The sequence below is a fragment of the Staurois parvus genome, unplaced genomic scaffold, assembly GCF_062004578.1.
Source record: "Staurois parvus isolate SC_StPar_1 unplaced genomic scaffold, SC_StPar_1.0 ptg000153l, whole genome shotgun sequence".
Classification (NCBI taxonomy): Eukaryota; Metazoa; Chordata; class Amphibia; order Anura; family Ranidae; genus Staurois; species Staurois parvus.
Window position 1 is genome coordinate 24,715,744 of NW_028317949.1, and position 17,686 is coordinate 24,733,429.

Here is a 17,686-nt window from a genome sequence, read left to right on the forward strand (position 1 = left end):
TTTTTTTGTATAGTTAGACGCTTGCTAGAAGCCTGGGTATAAGTTAGCATGGGAGTGAGTCAACGAGGTTACTTCAGGTTAAGGCTGGAGGGCTCTGCAGGTCAGTTCTATGATACCTCCCCCTGCTCTAGAAACTTGGAGAAGTTTCTAGAAACCAGTGGGTGGGGATGAGGAGGGGCTGATCAGCATACCTAGGGTAATCTGGCCAATCCCCAGGCATGGTGGCTAGGTCATCCCTTAAATATGAAAGAGCCTGATCAGCAGGGGAGTGGAGTCGAAGATGGAGCGAGGAAGTGCTGCTGATGTGGAGCCTGGGATGGGGCCCCAGAGGAGCGAGTCTGCCTTTAGGCTAGAAGCTGGAAAGAAGGACTCTACTGTCCCACAGTCTACCAGGCAAAGGACAGCCTGTCAGCAGGGAAGGAGCCAGCCCAGTGTAAGGCCTGAAAGCAGCCTCAACCTTCAAAGCTACAGGAACAGGACAGTGAGTACTTCTACACCCCTTGGGCCAAAGAAGGGAGAGGGTGGTCAGGTGCAGAACCCAACTAGTTCTTCCTGGGACTGCATTATTTGTGTGTATCGGAATCCCTTGGGATACTCTTAAGACAGGCAAGTGCTCCTTGCAAAGACTGTATGCTGATTTATGGGAAGATAAGAGCCACTCCTGAAGGAGTAGATAGCGTAGGATCTGTTTTTTTTGGGGGGGGGGGGGCTTTGCTTAATTTTTGTCCTTTTTGTGCCTAAGAATTTGTCCTCCAAGTTGTTTTCAGTTCCGTTAGGCATCCCATATACCTAGACCCCATCCAAGTTGTTGGCTCCTAATAAAACAACAAAAACCAAGCTCATGGACGGTTTACTGACTGTGGATGAAAGTGTGGAAAATGGGTGTTGGCTGGCTGTGCAGAGCTTAGGGGGACCCAAAAACTCAGCGGCCCTCAAGAAGGTAGCGCTACAAAGGAAACAAGGCTACAGATGGGACATGAACAGCACAGCATCTGACAAGTAGAACCATCACTTAGGATACACTCAACATGTCAGCAAAACAGTCAATGTGTCATATATACTGGCTACAGTTAGAGTGTAGGTATAGTAAAAACGTTTTATTTCTGACTTATTCCTATTAACTTCAAGTTTATTTATTATTATTTATTATTACAGGTACTTACAGTATATAGCACCGTCAATTTACACAGCACTTTACATATATATTTTATATTCACATCAGCCCCTAACCCTTAAGGGGCGTACAATCTAAAGTCAGTAACTTAAATTCATACATACACATACTAGGGCCATATATAATAAAACGTATCACACGAGCGCTAGGTAGAGTAATTGAGCAGCTAGCATAAAGTTAAACCTCTGAATCCTTCTCATAAACCAATACATATAGAAAATGCAGTGCTGTATATAATGAGAATAAATAAATCAACTGTATTTATATGATAAAAGCAACATTATGCGCTCAGGAGCGCTAAAAAACAATAGTGTGAATAACATCCAGGTGTGACGCTTAAAATGCACAAAGTGATAAAAGATGGTAATTCCAAATTCAATAAAATATCATCAGGTGAAATTACGTGATTCCAGTGGCTGTAAATGAATGTATATTGCACTAACCATAAAGCGCAATGTCATGCGCATTTGAGTAATTCAAACCAACTCCTGATCATCTGGATCTGGACAGGGGACGCTGGGGGTCATCTGGCAAACCTCAGCAAGACAGGTAACACACCGTGTCACTCTCCAGGCTCCAGGAACAAGCATCCATCCAGCAGGGGGAACCACTCATGAAGGTAAGTATAGAGTATCAGGAATTCACCTTAGGGGGGGCTCGTAACAAACGAGCCAGAGAAGAAACCTCTAATAGTGCAGTATTTTATTCAAGGAATGGATCAATACATTAGAAATACGCATGCACTCACATCTGGCAATGACTGACAGAATCCAAAATGGCCGCCGGCCTACCACGTGGACCGAGTGGCGTGACGTCACCAAATAGGGCACCTCCCTTAACAAAAATGTAACAAATACATAAATATTTTATTTTTTATTTCAGGTACTTATATAGCGCCATCAATTTACACAGCGCTTTACATATATTTACACATTTACTTTCTTGAATTCTGTGGCACGTATTCACTATGCCCTGTGAGTAGGCACTGCAGTGTCACACATTTCACAGAACCTGCCTTCTAAACTACAGAGATACTGAGATGAGGAGTTTCAGGAGGTGGGACCAGTACAGGAATCACTGCTTGCAGGCAGCAAGGTACCATGGGATAGATAGTCCTTAGAAATTAAAAGTAAACAGCAGAGGAGATGCTGCAAAACATGGAGGGTATTTGGGAACATGAAAGGATTTTTTAGGTAAGCTTACATTGGATTGTCAAATACTGTGTTACTGTCATTTGTATTGTTATTACAATGTTGATGTTGTAAAATGAATGTGTAAGACAGAAAATCATGGGAAATCCAAAATTTTACAGTTGTTATAGAAAACGAGGTGCGGGTAAACCTTCCATTTGAGACATCTGTTCTGATGACAATTGCCTAAGAGAAATTTCTCCACAGTTTGTAGAGATTTCCTTCGCTTTCTGCTGCATCTCCAGGACAGTGAGTGAAGGGAAATCTCCCAAATAGGACATAGACAGAAAAAAATAAACCAAGAGGGATTTTGACCCAGTAGAACTACGCCCGAAAGGGCCTCTGGATTTGGAGCTTTTTCCCCCCACACAGCACCCACAGCCAGGCAACAGGAATTTGCCACACACTCCAAATGGCTCTAGAAACAGTCTATTGGTTTTGGTTTTTGTTTTGTTTTATTTTTGGGTAGAACTTGGATAGGGATTAGGGGTACATGGGATGCCCCAGATTGGAGAAATGCTGCAAACTATTTACAAATGTTTGAGGACAAGCTAAAGTTTCTGGCTGCTGTAGACTGCTTCAAACTGAGCTGCAAACCAACAGGAATGATGACACAGTGTGTAAAATGAACAAACGCTAAAACAAGTCAAAGTTATAGATGCAGCACCTGGCTGTATTGCATGGTACCTAGCTGCTTTCAACCCATGCTAGAGATATTGGGAGTGCTCCTGGCTGTCTTGCACTGCACTCAAGCTGTCCCCTAGGTCCCAGACACGTGCGATATCGCACTGCACTGTCTTCTCTATGGCTTTGGATATGTTGGTAGGTACTCACTCAGTCCCTTTAAATGGCTCCTTGAATCCAGAGAGCTGCTGCATGGGCCTTGCTACTGTACAGGCTGAGTCTTCCTTGGAGTCACCAGTCAAACCTAACTGGAACTCTGGCTGAGTGAATTCCTGAAGCCTTCTTCTCTCTGAATTTTCTCTCTCTTTCTTCCCCAGGGGGCAGAGCCCCCAACACAGGAGGTTCCTCCAGATGACTGGATGCCGGATTCTGCTCCCAGACTGCCAGGCTTCTGAAGATTATTGGGTTGTTTCCACCCCTTCTGGGCCCTGCCTCCCCTGGGATTGGTGGAAATTCCATGAATATTCAGGCTGCAGCCTCTATCCCGCCACCCAAGAGATATTGCAACATGTCGCCAACTTCTTCATTCCATGCCTAAAAGACTTTGTAATATCCCTACAAATCATGGAGGTCATACAAAATACTAGATGGAGTAGTTTTTGCTGTGGGGTGTATTCATTTTTGCTTCAACTAATTTGAGCAAAACTGAAGATTTTGTAATCTAAGTTATCTTATTAACCTTACTTTCATGTAATGAGCTAAACAAATGTTCTTTAAAACTTCGTTTTGTCAAAATGTTGGAAATTGTTCTTGTGTTCATTGAGATATTGATTAAAATCTTACTTTTCAAAAGGGGTGTACTCATTTATGCTGAGCACTATATATGTGCGACTGTGGGGTGGGGAATGCACACTGCAACTCCTCTAAAAGCCTTTCTCCTCCAAGGAGAAATCAGTGTTAAAAATGTGCCTAAAGCCGCAATTTTTCTAATGCTCTTAGACACATTCAAGCACGTCAAGCATTTTGGCGTTCATTTAATTGGCCAGGATATGAATATATTCTGGCCATTAAAATGAATGAAATGAAATGAGGGTTATAACTCCTGTCAGTTTATTTTTCCCCTCTTTGTCACAATTTAATTTCACTTCCTGATCCATATCCAAAACAGGAAGTGAGAAGAAATCCCTGAACATTAAGGGGATCTCTTGTGTCCCCCATGGGAAAATTCTTCCTCTATCTCAAATATCAGTTTAGGGGTTTCTTTTTGTGTTTTTATTAGGGAACAATGAACTTGGATAGAGATAGAGAGCTTGGGATACCCTGGAACTGCAAAACGTGAACAATTTAAGGACTTCTGGTTGTTCTGAACAACAACTGGTGGTTTTGCACAACTTTTGGCTGCACTGCACAACTCTCGGCTGTATTGCACAACTCCTGGCTGTATTGCACAACTGCTGGCTGTAATGCACAAGTCCTGGCTGTATTACACAAGTCCTGGCTGTATTGCACAACTCTCGCCTGTATTGCACAACTCCTGGCTGTATTGCACAACTCCTGGCTGTATTGCACAAATCCTGGCTGTATTGCACAACTCTTGGCTGTATTGCACAACTGCTGGCTGTATTGCACAACTTCTGGCTGCGCTTTCACAAAGTAAAGTCCCATTGGATCTGTTAGCTGTCTGTGACCTGTACTCTTCCCAGAGTCTCAAAGCACCACACTGTCACACTTGCAGCAATGGGGATTAATATCTGAATCTGAATACTCAGCCACAGGATCATCGGTTGCTTCCTGCAGATATCCACCAGTGAGGGAGCTGTACACTCATACCACCTCCGGACAGCGTGGGCTCTCTCCCACAGCTTCCTCCCAGTTCTCACCTGAGAGGTTTTTCCTGACCCAAAAGGATCCTTGGACTGGCTTTGCGAATAGGTCCCCCAGCTAAGCCTAGCTGGGACCTCAGTGTTATCAGGCTTGCTTTCTCCCAGATTTCTGTCCCAGGAGCACAGCCCCTCAACTGGGTTCTCTTCCTGCAGATCTGGACCCAGGAACACTGTCTCTGCTGCTCAGGCCTCAGACTATTTATGGGCTCCCCCCACCTTCTGGGCATACCTCCCCAGGGATTGGCTGGAGTTCCATAAATATTCAGGCTGCAAAAATCTGTCCTTCCTCCCATTATGTCCTAGAAATCTCTAGAAGACTGGGGAAGTAACAGAGCAGCAGCCTGTGAAACACTAAACAAGCCACCCTGCTCCTCCTCCAAACTAAATTTGCATAGCAGCCTATGAGGGTGCTATGCTAACAGATAGATACAGTAAATATTTTATTTTTTATTTCAGGTATTTATATAGCACCGTCAATTTACGCAGCACTGCACATATATATGTATATATATATATATATTGTAGATTCACATCAGTCCCTGACCCTCAAGGGGTGTACAATCTAAGGCCCCTAACTTACATTCATACATACACATATTAGGGACAATTTAGACAAGATCCAATTAACCTACCAGCATGTTTTTGGAGTGTGGGAGGAAACTGCAGTACCCAGAGGAAACCCACAAAGGCACAGGGAGAACATGCAAACTCCAGGTAGGTGGTGTCATGGTTGGGATTCGAACCAACGACCCTAGTACTGCCAAATGGAAGTGTTAACCATTTAGCCACTGTGCTGCCCCCGGTACCTTCTTCGCTGTGTTTCAGTCATTTTTACTATGATAATTTTTCCTACATCTAAATATTTTAAAGAGGAACATCAGTTCCCTGTGCATCTGTTATCCACCCTCCCCCTTCGGCGCCTCCATTATGGCATGTGCACAGATGTACTGAATGACACTGCCTGACCTTTGGGTCCTGGCAGAGCCCCTCCATGTACCTGTGCAAGCGCAGGAGATTTCTTGTGCATGATGGCAAACTTTAGTACTTCCATAATTGCTGTCTTTACACATGCACAGGGGAAACCCACTTGTGCAGATATTCAGAGAAACCAGCTCGTCTGCAGATGTGTCACAGTGCTCACTTGGGACACAAAGCCCTGCAGCACATCTGCTCACATGCAGAGGGGCAGAGCAAGCATGCCATTCTTGTCTATGTGGGAAATGAGAAAGCACCGCTTTGCAGCACAAATAAATGTAAAAAAAATGAAAGAATGTTTATATCTAGTTGTGATGAAGGGATAGAGGGACGGAGGGAGCAAACATGGTAATATCACATTTATGTAAGGGAAAATGTCCGCTTTAAAATTAACTACCTCCTGCCCGGCCATATGGCGTCCTCCCAGTCATGCACCTGTGCTGTAGCAACATCTGTCACCTGCTGTGTCCACCGAACACAGGAGAAGATAGATTGTTGCACCAATCCGGCCTCATTACTATGTGATCACTGTGACCAATCATAGCGCTCACATGACAGCTGTACACAATGAATAGCTTCCGTTCATAGCCATTCCATGTGTACTAGATCACATGGTACAGCCAGGGCAAATTACAGTGCATCTGTACCATGTGAAAGCTGTGGCCAATCACAGCTATCACAATAGTACAGAATGGCAATAAATAGATGCCATTCATAAAAATGATTATGTATGAAGTGGTCATAACTGTTATAAGCAATTATAGTGTAAAAAAAATCCTAATCACCTTTCCAGAGTTGTACAGTATCACTATGGTAGAACTGCACTGTCCTAGTCACAATATTTCAAAAAAACATGTTAAGAAAATTTTATAAAACATTTTAATTTTATTTTCTTTTTTACATACTGTCACCAGTCAGTACCCCTGATCACCACCACACCAGTCATATGATGACACTGTACTGCTCTGGTGACAGTATGTAAAAGAAATTGTGAAAAATTCAAAGCGTGACAGCACTGAAGGCTGAAAATTGGCCTGGCAGGAAGGGGGTGAAAGTGTCCGGTAATGAAGAGCTAAAATTGTACAATAGGGTAATGAGATGGCACATGCCACATCCATTTTAAATTAATGGCCCACTCCTATATCAATTCTTCACCTACAATGGCTTATTGTACGCACAGCAAAAAAAGGTGTCCCTGGAAATCTCTGTTATACTGTTGGCAACTATTCATCCACAGGAGGACATTCGGTTTCAAAATGGTGGTGCAGGAGCAGGGACACCAGCTGCACAGGGCAGCCTGAAAAAGGAACATCAATAAGTGTACTTGTTTTTGTACGCACTATTACATACACTATTATTGCCATTTTCTTGCAATAGGTGGGGAAGGGGGTCTTCTTTAAACAGTTTTTGCACTGTGTATCATTTTTACTATAGCAAGTTTATTATGTGTTACGGTATTTACAGAGCAATTCTTAGAAATATACTGTTTTCAATCCATGAGCTGTGTAGGAATGACATAGCAACAGAAGTGATGTTCTTCTTCTAATTTAATAAAGAAAATGGGAAGTATCTTTTTAAATTATTGGTAATTCAATAGACAGCACTCTGGACCATTCAGAGTATTACATCCTGCATGTTCAGCTTCATGTCTTTGAATGACTTCCTAATGCGGAGACTGAGCTGGCCTTGAGCCAACAACACCTACTTTCTGTTTGAGCTACTATATATATAGGGCTTGCATGGTTAGAGCACCATACGGAGCACTGACTGAGGCACGTTCACAATACAAAGGTAAGATGTAATCCTTCCTCTCGAAACATAATGCTGCTTAAAAAGCTTTACATGATCAAAGCTATAGTTTGGAAAAAGAGTTACACACAATTCCAAAAACACTGTAAAAAAACACTATTTATAAATTCAGCAAATGTCTAATTTCCAGTAAAATGTTTACATTTTTTATAAACATGTTGGCATGTACATAACATTTTTTGTGTTACTGTATAGCAGGTTACAGGTTGCTTTGTTTTAATCTGTGATGTTTAAATTGCTAGATTTCTAGGTTCATTAGGCAAGGGCACTGTAGTGCATCAAAGTCAAAGCTTAGACAGTACCGCTGAAAACACCTGCTCAGAACAGAACAGCCTGCAAGCGTTGTGAGCTAGGGCTTTAGCTTTAAACTTACTTTGTATTTTTTTTATAGTCAGATGATATTTAAGTGGCTTTAAGGCAATACAACTATTAGTGTTTATATACATTTCATATGGTTTGATTTGCAATATTATGCCTTGTATATCACTGATTTTAATATTGGTCATTTTTGAACATGCTAGTTATTTTTTGCCTTTTTAAGTGGAATTCAGAAAATCCTGCAGCAGTGATAAACTTTATCACATCATTTTTTAGGAGGTTTTACTGTCTTTCTTAAACAGTGCCCATGTTAGCTCACTTGCAGAATATTTGCTAGAGATCACAAAAGATACAGATGGGCTAGTCCATATATTGCTACAGTGACTGTGATAAGTATTGTTCTACTGTCCTCCCTGGTTGAAATAAGGAAGTAGGGCTACGTGACACAGTGCACAGCAATAATGAGACCTATTTCCATACTCAACCTCCCATACATGACTCATGTACACAAGTCAGGTGACTTTGAAACATATGTAACACAATGTGACAGATGCAGTCCTGATGCCCAGTAACACAATCTTCTGATGTGGTTAATGATGAAGACTAATGATCAGTTAGAAATTTGCCTACAGTTACCCATTAGCAGCGCAGATTTTAATGTATGGGGCCACATTATACTGTATTATGTACTCTATTATTTACAACAACTATTACTACTTTTGTGTATACTTTTATCTCATGTGCTTCCTAAATGCCTAACTCTTCTATGTGTCTGTGCCTGTGTACTTCAAGAAATGACTTCTGTTTATCCAGTACCCTAACTAAACCAGTTTTAGGTATAGCCTTTACCAAACCTTCACACTAGAGCAGGGATCTCCAAGCTTTTTAAACAAAGGATCAGTTTACTGTCCTTCAGACTAGAGGGGTAAAACTGTGGCATTCGGGAGTAGAAAATGTTGCAGCATCAGTTGAAGTAGACAATATCCCATTGTTGGTGTCATTGGTAGGAATAGTGCCTTATCATTGGTCTCATTGGTAGGAATAGTGTCCCATCACTAGTGTGATCGGGAGGAATTGTGCCCCATCACTGATGTAATTGGGAGGAATAGTGCTCCATCATTGGTGTCATTGGTAGGAATAGTGTCCCATCATTGATAGGAATAGTGCACCATCATTGGTAGGAATGTTACAGCATCAGTTGGAGTAAACAATGTCCCATCGTTGATGTCATTGGGAGGAATAGTGCCCCATCATAAGAGTCATTGGGCCCCATTGTTGGTGTCATGGAGAGCAACTGTGCCCCATCATTGTATCATTGGGAGGAATTGTGCCCCATCACTGATGTCATTGGGAGGAATAGTGCTCCATCATTGGTGTAATTGGTAGGAATAGTGCCCCATCATCGATAGGAACAGTGCACCATCATTGGTAGAAATGTTGCAGCATCAGTTGGAGTAAACAATGTCCCATCATTGATGTCATTGGGACGAATAGTGCCCCATCATAAGAGTCATTGGGCCCCATTGTTGGTGTCATGGAGAGCAACTGTGCCCCATCATTGTATCATTGGGAGGAATTGTGCCCCATCATTGGCATCATTGGTAGAAAATGTACCCCATCATTAGTGTCATTGGGCCCCATTGTTGGTGTCATTGGGAGAAACTGTGCCCCATCGTTGGTGTCATTGACGGGAACTGTGCCCCATTGTTGGTGTCATTTTCAGGAACTGTGCACCATTTTTGGTGTTGGTAAATTAAATAGTGCCCCAAGGGCTGGATAAATGCAAGCAAAGGGCCGCATCCGTCCCCCGAGCCACAGTTTGGAGACCACTGCACTAGAGTATTCAGGGCAGTATTTCTAATAATATTTCTAATAATAATAATATTTCTAATAATTACAGACCAGTGCCTAGGGCCGCACGATTAGACTGGACAGCTCCAAGCTATGATTATGTTTTGGAGTGGCTAAATTCACCAAGAAACCTGCTGCAGAAATAGTGTGCAGAGGATGTTCAGAGGAGTTAGAGGACTCTTTGCAGTTCAGAAAACATAACAAAAGATTCTGTTGCATACAGGTGTGAAAGTTAAAATAGTTCTGAATATAAAGCAAACAGCATGCTGCCTCCAGCAGTATACTCTAGAGTTCCTCATTACTAAAATATTTACATGACACAATAATAGCACGTACAAATGTCATCTTTTATAAGTGCCTGGAGCTTAACATCGAAGTTCAGTCATAGTTTTACAATACAATACAAATATGGCATGAAACCTGTTTTAACCTGTTGCCCCTTTGGAGGTAAAAATACAATGATTAAGGAAAACCTGTACTGAAAGAAACATGGACATTGCCATTGCTAACCTCTTTATAAATATGGTAGTTGTCTGGCTGTAATATTGATTCTATTTCTTCAATGCACTCTGAGCTGTTAACCTGGGTAAGGCCAAGCTAAAGTCAAAACTCCTGATCTGCATGCTTGTTGCAGGTCAGGGATCAACATTGCAACCAGGCAGCTAGCATTTTCAGAAAAGGAAGCCAACAATGGCAGCCTCCAGGTTTCTCTTAGCACATTTCCCTTAAAAATAGTGGCAATGGCATGTATAAAAGAATAAGAAACTATACTCCTATTATACATTCCTTCCTTCCAATAAATGTTGTGAACTTTGCATCATTTAAAAATATTTAACATTTTATGGAGTTACTTTAGTATGTATTATTATATGTTTTCCTGATCTTTGTCAAAGCCTAAGTATGGCCAAAACTAAAAAAAGAAAAATCACCAGAAGGGACATAACTTCCAGTCAGTAGGATGTGTCCCCTGTGCTGATTCCGCTTCTTTTAGCAGTTTTCTTCCTCCATCCTGAACCTTCCACATCCATCTTCCAATGGAGCTGTGACAAGCTTTCATCAAGAGAGCCTGACCATGTATGCTTTTTCCAGCTGTTCCATTCATAGAAGGCAAGCTACAGCTTCTATGAATGGAACAGGATCTACAAATGAAGGATGGGCGGGTGATTGGTCTCTCCGCCCCTCCATTCATTGTCAAGCTGGCTGTAAACAAAACAATAATAAAGAGTATGTGAAGCTACATTTTTTAGATTTGGATAGGGTAAGGAATGGCTAAGACCCTGTCAGTTTTTCTTCTGCGTCCCATTGAGATTGATTGACACATCAGGATATAAGAGGACATTTCTTCAAAGTGAGGGAATATCCTCTCAAAAGCCTTGTTCCCATACAGGGGCGGACTGACAACTCATGGGGCCCCCGGGCAATAAGGGATCATGGGGCCCCTGTGTCCTTGCCCAAACTCAAAAAAGCCTATGAAAAAGGTACCAGGTGCATCTCATGGGGCCCCCTACTGACCCCGGGCCCGCGGGCAGTGCCCGAGTTTCCAAATGGTCAGTCCGCCCCTGCTCCCATAGGATGTATGCATCTGTGTCCCCTGAGAGGGCCATGTTTACCTGCACTCTGGTTGTATTTGGGGTCATGCATTTGCACCCACACCTGCACGGATGTCATATTGGAAGAAGGCTGTATCCGTTGTGATCAGAACAGGTTTCCCGAAAGATTTCCCCTCACCTCCTGTTCCTGTGCAACTCAAAAATATTGGATTTTCTAATGCGTTTTTTGACCAAGAGGACAAACAGGAGGTAATATCTCCACCTGCAGACGCACAGACAGTAAATAAATACATTACAGAAGTTCTAACCCTTCCTCTTTCTATTTTAAAAATAGGTTTAAGCTTAATTAAACACTCCAAAACATAACATCTAAGATTTGCTTATAAAGTAGTTAAAATTATATATTATTCTAAAAATAAAAAGTGCGGTAGTTATATTCTGTTATGTAGGTATGGTTATGAAGGGCACACTATATTTTTTTGCATAATCTCTTACTAAAATGCTTTAGAAAGCAATTTATTTCTTGCTTGCTTGTTCCAAACAGTTGTAATCAGGTTAGGTATTTAGTAAGATGAGAGGTCTGTGTGCCAAACTGTGGCACTGAAGGAACACTGCCTTGTAAGCATAGAAGCCCTCATTAATGTGTTCAAATAAACATTGCTAAACCAGTCTAATAGTTCTCTAAGTGTAAATCAAGCCTATACTTTTTCTAATTATTTTTTTTTTAAAGAGTAGGGCGCTGTCAGGATCCTATACTGGTGCCTGTTGCATTGTTGGGAAGGTTTCATATCACAGGAAAACACAACAATAAAACAGAATCCCCCCCCCCAAACTTTGCATACAAACATTTAAAAGAACCAAAACCTTAATACATTTTTAAAATTGTTTACATTTATGTATGATATCCACATTAGATACTGATCTAAGAAAAATGAGAAAGAGAACCTAGAAAGACAATAAAGTCACCTTGACTATGCAGGACGAAGGACAGCGTCCTTGTACAGCAGTTCCCTCCCCCCAGCACTGGATATTCTCACATTACCAGAACTCCCTTGAGGATCCTAATTTCTTCCCTGGTGACTTCCAAAGAAAGCAGTTAGCTGGCTGATATAATCACAGATATATAATTTCATTTTCTAAAAGAATGTTTTTAAAAAATGTTTATGCATATCAGATGCAGTAATACATAACTCCTACTGTTCTTTATTTGGAGAAACTGTTCTGCTTTTGAAGCCATATCTCTCTTTTCTTTCTATCTTCTCAGTTGTTTCTCTTTTTGGTCTGAAATATAGATCTCTATGTAACAACATGTACTGGATACTCACCAAAAGTGTTATTCTACACTAAGCCTTTCATCCAACAATTTTTATTTTGAAAAGCGATTATAGGAAAGCAAGTGGTGAAAAAAGGCACACGTTTGTCCAAAGCTACATGCTTTGTTCTCCTTTCTCATCTCTGTAAAGTTGGCCATACATTGATTGAACGACCAGACAAATGTCAACCAGTGTGTCGCCATCCCCGCTCATTTGATCGACTTCCATCAAAGGCAAATGTTTGAAAATTTTCCTCAATCAGTGTCTGCAGGCACTGATCAATGTATTCTGACAGCTGCGGGTGCTGCTTCCAACATACATTGTACCTGTGGGGCTTAAGTGATTTTTTTTTATAATAACAAACTTTTAATACTTACCTGCTCTGTGCAATGGTTTTGCACAGAGCAGTCCCAGTCCTCTTCCTCTCGGGTCCACCACTGGTGCTCCTGGCTACTCCCCCTTGACCAGTGCCTCAATAGCAAGCTACTTGCCATGGGGCACTGGTGCGTGCTCGCTCCTGAACACCACTCTATGCATCCATAAGACACATAGAACCCTGGCTCGGCCCTGCCCCCCACTCTCTCCTCATTGGCTCATTGGCTGTGATTTACAGTAGTGGGAGCCAGTGGCTCCCGTGCGCATCGCTGGATCGTGATCGGGCTCCGGTGAGCGGGGCTCTGGGGGAGCAGCACACAGACTTTTTATAATCTTATACATAGAATGCATGAAGGTAAAAAATCTTCAGCCTTCACAACCACTTTAGGTTAGAAGATGTATTTAAAAATGTGTTAGACGATGCCTTGAAAAAGTATTCATACCCCTTGAAATTTTCCACATTTTGTCATGTTACAACCAAAAATATAAATTTATTTTATTGGGATTTTATGTGATAGACCAACACAAAGTGGCACATAATTGTGAAGTGGAAGGAAAATGATAAATGGTTTTTAAAATTTTTAACAAATAAATATCTGAAAAGTGAGGCATACATTTGTATTCAGCCCCCTTTATTCTGATACCCCTAACTAAAATCTTGTGGAACCAATTGCCTTCAGAAGTCATCTAATTAGTAAATAGATTCCACCTGTGTGTAATTTAATATCAGTATAAATACAGCTGTTCTGTGAAGCCCCTAGAGGTTTGTTAGAGAATATTAGTGAACAAACAGCATCATGAAGGCCAAGGAACACACCACACAGGTCAGGGATAAAGTTGTGGAGTAGTTTAAAGCAGGTTATAAAAAAAATCCCATACTTTGAAGATCTCACAGAGCACTGTCAATCCATCATCCGAAAATGTAAAGAGTATGGCACAACTGCAAACCTACCAAGACATGGCCATTCATCTAAACTGACAGGCCAGGCAAGGAGAGCATTAATCAGAGAAGCAGCCAAGAGGCCCATGGTAACTATGGAGGAGCTGCAGAGATTCACAGCTTAGATGGGAGAATCTGTCCACAGGACAACTATTAGTCGTGCACTCCACAAATCTGGCCTTTATGGAAGAGTGGCAAGAAGAAAGCCATTAATGAAAGAAAGCCATAAGAAGTCCCATTTGCAGTTTGCGAGAAGCTATATGGGGACACAGCAAACATGTGGAAGAAGGTGTTCTGGTCAGATGAGACCAAAATGGAATTTATTGGCCTAAAAACAAAATGCTATGTGTGGCAGAAAACTAACACTGCACATCATCCTGAACACACCATCCCCACTGTGAAACATGGTGGTGGCAGCATCATGTTGTGGGTATGCTTTTCTTCAGCAGGGACAGGGAAGCTGGTCAGAGTTGATGGGAAGATGGATGGGGCCAAATACAGGGCAATCTTAGAAGAAAACCTGTTAGAGTCTGCAAAAGACTTGAGACTGGTAAGGAGGTTCACCATCCAGCAGGACAACCCTAAACATACAGCCAGAGCTACAATGGAATGGTTTAGATCAAAGCATATTCATGTGTTAGAATGGCCCATTCAAAGTCCAGACCTTAATCCAATTGAGAAGCTGTGGCAAGACTTGAAAATTGCTGTGCACAGGCATTCTCCATCCAATCAGACAGAGCTTGAGCTATTTTGCAAAGAAGAATGGGAAAAATTTCACTCTCTAGATGTGCAAAACTGGTAGAGACATCCTCAAAAAGACTTGCAGCTGTAATTGCAGCGAAAGGTGGTTCTACAAAGTATTGACTCAGGGGGGCTGAATACAAATGCACCTCACATTTTTCAGATTTCTTTTGTAAAAACTGTTGAAAACCATTTATCATTTTCTTTCCTTGTCACAATTATGTGCCACTTTGTGTTGGCTTATCACAAAAAAACCCCAATAAAACACATTTACGCTTTTGGTTATAACATGGCAAAATGTGGAAAATTTCAAGGGGTATGAATACTTTTTCGAGGCACTGTACATATGCAAAATATGTTTATAGTCTTGTTTACACAGTGTGGTTTTTCCGCACTGGATGAACACCATATAGATCTTTAGAAGCCCGGAGGTGTGGTGCAGTGAGCTGTGGTAAAATGTAGACGTGCTGCATTTTACCGCAACACACAGGAAGGCTAAGCGCCGTATGTCACTGCGCATCAGCACAACACACTGCACTGCTGTGTGAAGACATAAATGAATGGAACGAAGTTTGAATGGACCCTAATAAACATTGCATGACTTTTGCCTTATATATGACTTTTCTTCAGCAAAAACAGGATTTATACCTCCTTCCCCCCTGGTCAACACCATTGTCGTTGTCTGTTTCCTCCACTCCCTGATTGGCTAGTTATAATCCACACAAACAGGATCAGACGTCATAGTCATTCAAGGCACAAGGGCAGATGGAGATAGCTATCCTACATGCAATATGATATTGGGTGGATGTGTCACTGGCAGCCTTGATGACCTAGGCCAGAGGTCTCCAAACTTTCTAAACAAAGGGCCAGTTTAAGGTTCTTCAATCTTTAGGATGGCCAGACTGGCCATTGGGAGTAGAAAAGGTCCTGATGTCAGTGAGAGGAATGGTGCCCCATCAGTGGTGTCATTTGGAAGAATTTTGGCCCACCGTTGGTTGCATTGGGCCCCATTGTTGGCGTCATTTGGAGGAATTGTGCACCTTCATTGGTGTCAGTGGAGGGAATTATGCCCCACTGTTGGTATCCATGGATGAAAGTGCCCCAAGGGTCGGATAAAATCAAGCAAACGGCCACCTCTGTCCCTCGGGCCGCAGTTAGGAGACCACTGACCTAGGCCACAGCTTAGACCAAATATAGCACTGATAACCACAGAATAAATACATTTTGAAATGCTGAAAAAACTTTCATGACCACAAATTGGATTGATCACTAAACTGTGAAATAATACTTATACAAAACATCCATATGATTAAGTGCCAACCTATAATGTTTGACCTATTATTTACTATGCTTCATACCGAGCCAGGTGCACAGACTGCTTAGCTTTTATCTCTTTAGGAACTTTGTTCTCATAACAAACATTTATGACAATCATCTTTATCATCGTTACCATAGAATACATTTAGAACTGTCATAGAATGGCTTTGTGAATGTTGGCTACAGGTTAATGATCAACATACAGCACAAAGTAGGGGAAACAGACTGAGCTTTTACACAGCCTGAGAAGAATGTATAGAATGCACTTGTGCAGATAAATAGATCCAAGGCAGGAAGTTAGATGGACTTTTACTAGAACATTTTAAGTCCTTAAAAAAAGGAAAATATAATTTTGTGGGAGTTTTATTTTGTCTTTAACATTATAGCAGTGGTAGAGTAGACTCTACTTGGCTTATGTAGTACATTTCACCAGGTCTTAGGGTATGTGTATGAGAGGTATACGCTCAGCAATGTCATTCTCCAGAGAACAAAGCAAAAACAGCACAGCGTGACCTAAAAATATACAACACTGATAGCTGTCCGGAGCTCATTAACTATACAGAGTACACTTGTTTCAAGGGCGTGATAGACAACAGTACAAGGCTTGTCTTTCAAGTCTGTTGTCAGTTTAAAACATAACAGATATCAATACCACCCCCTTAGGGGCCACTATTTTTATATCTACCTGCAGAGCCACAACTATGTGTGTTGGGGCCCCTCACTGATCTCCATTTTAAAGGCAATTTCTCAGGTTATACAAAATTTGAATTGCTTTCATAGCATTTCTATATACAGTATTCATTCTTTGTTTCTAAAATTATTTGATGCTATTGCTTCCTGCCTAAAACATTGTGTGGACAGATAATTATTGACCCCCTATAGTTCCAGGCCCCATAGCAACTGCATGGATTGCAATGGCTAAACTTGCACCATTGTGTGCTTATGTTTTTTTTCCTCTTCACCAAAACACTTGTAAGAACCACTACTAATGTAGAACCATTCATTAATTTACTAAAGTCCTATATTTAATATATTTAAAACCATCTCCGGCAGCAAATGATCTACAACCAAAAAATAGCTGACCATCTATTTTTTATTTCCTTGGAGCACTCTTTGCCAAATCTGCTTTGTAAATTCTGTTGAGAAATTTTGCGATGTGCTTCTCTTACCTATGACACTACAAGCTCGTTACTGATGCTTAATTTTAACCGCTCTCTAGAACTACTGCTACAGGGCGGAAGGGCTGCACAAAATCACGTATATATATGTGATTTTCATTTCCAGGTAGGGAGCATGCGCCACCCTGCCCACGCCTCCCTGCCCACGCTGCCATTAGCAGCTAGGGATGTCAAACACCAGGTCCCGGATGGAATTTCCCCCCCCACACCCGGCGATCATCGGGGAAAGCTGACAGGGGGGAGACCATTGTGTGTAATCAACACAGGTCTCACTCCTGCCAGCAAGGACATGCTGCTTTGTGTTTCTCTGCACAGCAGAGAAATACAAAGCAGTATGTCTCCCTAGTACAGGGGTCTGCAACCTTTAAGACATAAAGAGCCACTTGGACCCGTTTCCGAGAGGGAAAAAAAGACTGGGAGCCGCAAAACCATTGCAACATTTAAAACA

The 17,686-nt window shown here is 41.7% G+C and overlaps 1 protein-coding gene across 1 annotated transcript in view; it reads left to right on the forward strand.

Annotated features, from left to right (window-relative positions):
* The first annotated feature begins 7,563 nt into the window (after positions 1-7,563).
* Positions 7,564-17,686, forward strand: part of LOC149463753 (cytochrome c oxidase subunit 4 isoform 1, mitochondrial-like) — a 93,274-nt gene continuing 83,151 nt past the window's right edge. The window contains exon 1 of the mRNA XM_089674870.1: positions 7,564-7,637. The gene's annotated coding sequence lies outside the window, so the exon portion shown is untranslated. The remainder of the gene's footprint in view (positions 7,638-17,686) is intronic.